Below are 5,000 nucleotides of genomic sequence, written 5' to 3'. Positions count from 1 at the left end.
ATAAATATACCTTAAAATTATTCATAACATGATATAATAATCACCGTTTAGACAGTCAAGTAATACGCTTCCAAGTAATTATACTACAGTTTTTGCTCTGTCATCATCTTTCCCCCTCCAGCTGGGACGGAAATACAAACGCAGCGGTGCACCGCTGGACACGGATTTTCTTCTCCCTTCCCTTCACAGCTAGTGAAGCATCCAACTCTGTAAAGGGATCCCTGGACAGAATATACTGACGGTTTACGGTTTTCAGGGGCATCGGAAAGCAAGCTCTCGAAAGATGCCTGTGAATGAATTAGCCCATTTGATCTTCACACACACACACACACACACACACATGTGTATATATATATATATATATATATATATATATATATATATGTATATACATATATGAATGATGTTTTTCGGCGCTTGATGGCCTAGTCGAAAAAGCGCATTCGGTAAACAGCAAATTTCTAATCCCGGAACAGTGACATGAGAAAATTATTGGCTCCAGACAGCAGAAAAATGAGGGTAAAAATTGCCTGTATAAGCATAAACCCAACATTGGCGTCACGGCTGAAAGATATTTATGGCATAGGAAATATTGAATGCATTACCAGATATATCAAAATAATACACACACACACACACAAACATACACACACACACATACACACACGGCGCGAGTGTGTGTGTGTGTGTGTGTGTGTGTTTGTGTGTATCTGTTTGTGTCTGTTTATGTGTGTGTGTATGTGTGTGCGTGTGTGTGTATACATACACACATACATATCTATCTATCTATCAGTCAATCAAACTACCTATTTATTTATCTATATATATCTGTCTCTCAGCTAATTCCTCTTTCATTCTTCTCCGACCCCTCCCCCCCCCTCTCTCTAGGAATAGAAACAGCAGTAGGCACTTTCTTACTGGCGTGCCCCCCTTTGAATCCCCATAAATATACGCGGCTCTATAGACGACAGCGATAGTTGAACACCCTACAAATGGTCACGTTCACTCAAATGCATTTAATAAGCTAATATCCACTTATCTTATTTCAACAATGAGAGGGACGTGACGTCACTGTCAGTATCAGCGATCACTTAGTAAGCCGGATGAATAAATAATAGGAAGTAACAGTTTTCACAGTGAACTCAAATTATATTCAAAGCTGAAATCAATGAAGTTATTTTGACAGTGAAAATATGTTTACAGAATAAGAGGATAATAAGTCTAATAATAAGATAATAAGACAATAAGTCTCTCGGCCCGGAGACTGATTACAGCCAAGAAAGAACTAAATAAATGAACAAGGAAATAAAGAAAATGATATCAGAATAAAGAAAAGGATGGGTATGACTGACAACGATTGCACAAAAGATACTCTTTAAAGATCGCGATCCCGTCCGTGAATCCATCGAAGGTAAGACTCGAAACCCGCTCCCTCCCTCCTTCCTCTCCCTCCCTCCTCACATCCCACCTTCCTCTCCCTCCCTCCTCACATCCCTCCTTCCTCTCCCTCCTCCTCACATTCCCTCCTTCCTCTCCCTCCCTCCTCACATCCCTCCTTCCTCTCCCTCCCTCCTCACATCCCTCCTTCCTCTCCCTCCCTCCTCACATCCCTCCTTCCTCTCCCTCCCTCCTCACATCCCTCCTTCCTCTCCCTCCCTCCTCACATCCCTCCTTCCTCTCCCTCCCTCCTCACATCCCTCCTTCCTCTCCCTCCCTCCTCACATCCCTCCTTCCTTTCCCTCCCTCCTCACATCCCTCCTTCCTCTCCCTCCCTCCTCACATCCCTCCTTCCTCTCCCTCCCTCCTCACAGCCCTCCTTCCTCTCCCTCCCTCCTCACATCCCTCCTTCCTCTCCCTCCCTCCTAACATCCCTCCTTCCTCTCCCTCCCTCCTCACATCCCTCCTTCCTCTCCCTCCCTTTTCACATCCCGCCTTCCTCTCTCTCCCTCCTCACATCCCTCCTTCCTCTCCCTCCCTCCTCACATCCCTCCTTCCTCTCTCTCCCTCCTCACATCCCTCCTTCCTCTCCCTCCCTCCTCACAGCCCTCCTTCCTCTCCCTCCCTCCTAACATCCCTCCTTCCTCTCCCTCCCTCCTCACATCCCTCCTTCCTCTCCCTCCCTCCTCACATCCCTCCTTCCTCTCCCTCCCTCCTCACATCCCTCCTTCCTTTCCCTCCCTCCTCACAGCCCTCCTTCCTCTCCCTCCCTCCTCACATCCCTCCTTCCTCTCTCTCCCTCCTCACATCCCTCCTTCCTCTCCTCCCTCCTCACATCCCTCCTTCCTCTCCCTCCCTCCTCACAGCCCTCCTTCCTCTCCCTCCCTCCTCACATCCCTCCTTCCTCTCCCTCCCTCCTCACATCCCTCCTTCCTCTCCCTCCCTCCTCACATCCCTCCTTCCTCTCCCTCCCTCCTCACATCCCTCCTTCCTCTCCCTCCCTCCTCACATCCCTCCTTCCTCTCCCTCCCTCCTCACATCCCTCCTTCCTCTCCCTCCCTCCTCACATCCCTCCTTCCTCTCCCTCCCTCTCACATCCCGCCTTCCTCTCCCTCCCTCCTCACATCCCTCCTTCCTCTCCCTCCCTCCTCACATCCCTCCTTCCTCTCCCTCCCTCCTCACATCCCTCCTTCCTCTCCCTCCCTCCTCACATCCCTCCTTCCTCTCCTCCTCTCCTCACATCCCTCCTTCCTCTCCCTCCCTCCTCACATCCCTCCTTCCTCTCCCTCCTCCTCAACATCCCTCCTTCCCTCTCCCCTCCCTCCTCACAGCCCTCCTTCCCTCTCCCTCCCTCCTCACATCCCTCCTTCCTTCCCCTCTCTCACCTCCCACATCTCTCCCTCCTCTTCCTCTCCCTCCTTTTCACATCCCTCCTTCCTCTCCCCCCCTCCTCACATCCCTCCTTCCTCTCCCTCTCTCCTCACACACATCCCTCCTTCCTCTCCCTCCCTTTTCACATCCCCGATCTTCTCCTCACTCCCTTATTGTCTCTGATCCGCCCCGTCCCCCTGTCTGTTTCCCTTTAAAGTACAGGATATTAATATCGAAGGTCGCCTGAAAGACTCTGTGACGGGGGGCTGCTGCAAGGGTTGGTCAAGAAGGACACCGCTATTTAAATAAGATGAAGCAGCCAAATATATGTTTCTAAGTATGGCTTTAATGTTTTATTTCAACAACGAACTTTCGTTGTTGAAAAACACAAAATTTAAGATTACCCTATTCGAATTGTCACTTGATGTGCATGAAAAGCAACAGGGAAGACAAACCTTTGCTACGGAATATATATTTAATGGTGTGATCTTAACATGTAATTGGGATACAGCACCTCCGGTAAAGGAAATGGTCTGAAAAGGGCAATGCAGAAGTGTGAGGAATGATAGTTGGCAAGAAATTCCTATACGAGCGGCGTTTCTACGCCTCCCCCCCCCCCCCCCGCTTTCCACCCACGCGGCAGTCACCCGCCTCCACCCACTAACCAACATCTCTGCGCGTTTTTTAAGCGTGCTTACAGGGCTTCAGAATAAGTCTGTAGCCGAGCTTCCCGTGTTTCCTCGCAGGACGTAAGAGCCTCGCCGTTCAGTCCGCGTCCGCAGCCAGCAGAGGGTGGCGCAGTTTGATCCTCTCCTGCCACTTGCCGGATATAATTATGATACCCCAGTAATTCTACAGCTGTGGTTCGTATTGCATTATTAGAAATATCTGTTTATGAACTATTTGAAAATATACTACAATATCAGATATATCGCTGTCTGATGAAAACTTGTTGTTGTGTCCTCCAGTGGAGGAGGACACACACACGCCTATTTATCCCTTTCAGTCCAAGTCCTTCCAGTTTGTCTTCCAAAACAGGATCCCAGCTCTTCCGAGTGACCCGATCACGGGAGGCAACGCCGCGAGACGCATTTCCACTTAGGTCTCGTAAGTTTTTTCTTATTTTGAATATATTTTTAAAAAACACACATGTACACACACACACACACACACACACACACACACACACACACACACACACACACACACACACGCACGCACGCACGCACGCACGCACACACACACAGTGGCAGATTTAGGGGGAGGCAATTGGGGGCAGTTGCCCCCCCTCACTGCTCTGTAACTGGTCTGGCGCCCCTGTTGGAAGTGCGGCGCCCCTCTTCTATGAAATGACATTTGATAAACTGACGGAGGAACCTCATGGGCTTCATCGTTCTCGGATCATCCAAAAACGAAACATATAATCGGCAATTATCATTCTCACTGTCAAATCATTATAAAACACAGAATGACAGTCTTTCTCTGTCGAGTTAGTGGCAGGGTATAAAAAGTAGCATGGCTAAAACTTTCTATAAACAATTTTCAAATCACTCAAATTGAGCATGACCTACGGTGTAAACTAAACTGATTTCTTACAACAACATAGTGATGGTAAAATATCCATCAATTACCGAAGGTTTATAAGGCCCCCTTTATCAACTGCCCCCTCTTCAGAATAGTTCTGGATCCTCCCCTGTACACAAACACACACACACACACACACACACACACACACACACACACACACACACACACACACACATCTGTATACATCATCATCATGGGCTAATTAGCCGTGGCATCCCAAACAGATGGAGATTTATATTGGGATGTGGTTGCAGTTCATCTAACCAGGAATGCTATCTATATGTTGTTTGTTCAGTAGGACTAAACTTCTGCCAGACATATTCTACATCTGCCGTGAACTACCAGTTGCACTGATAAACGCTTTCTGCAGAAACCACTGCCCTGCTGCCAGCAGCTTCACCGTAGTTGTTTAGGTAATCACTGTTGCTAGTTCTCAAACCATCATAATATCTACGATAGACTCACTCACTACCCATCTAGGTTTGACTTAACAAATATATGCAACTCCACGTGCGTGCTCATCATGTGTGTGTGCATGAGCGCGCGCGAACGCGCGCTCATGCACACACACACACACACACACACACACACACACACACATACAC

General features: G+C 48.3%; 2 protein-coding genes across 5 annotated transcripts in view; one reads left to right on the top strand and one right to left on the bottom strand.

Annotated features, from left to right (window-relative positions):
• LOC125029453 (organic solute transporter subunit alpha-like) overlaps window positions 1–5,000 on the bottom strand; it is a 63,066-nt gene that overhangs the window by 14,096 nt on the left and 43,970 nt on the right. The gene's annotated exons all lie outside the window — the stretch shown is intronic.
• The window catches only part of LOC125029452 (SET domain-containing protein SmydA-8-like), a 9,425-nt gene continuing 8,009 nt past the window's right edge, over window positions 3,585–5,000 (top strand). Inside the window, exons 1-2 of one of the 3 annotated variants that reach the window (XM_047619333.1) lie at window positions 3,585–3,671; window positions 3,777–3,915. The gene's annotated coding sequence lies outside the window, so the exon portion shown is untranslated. Of the gene's footprint in view, window positions 3,916–5,000 lie in introns of all 3 variants that reach the window. The other 2 variants (XM_047619335.1, XM_047619334.1) reach the window with 2 other exon arrangements.

The sequence above is a fragment of the Penaeus chinensis genome, chromosome 10 (assembly GCF_019202785.1).
Source record: "Penaeus chinensis breed Huanghai No. 1 chromosome 10, ASM1920278v2, whole genome shotgun sequence".
Taxonomy (NCBI): Eukaryota; Metazoa; Arthropoda; class Malacostraca; order Decapoda; family Penaeidae; genus Penaeus; species Penaeus chinensis.
This window is presented reverse-complemented; position numbering and strand designations above follow the sequence as displayed.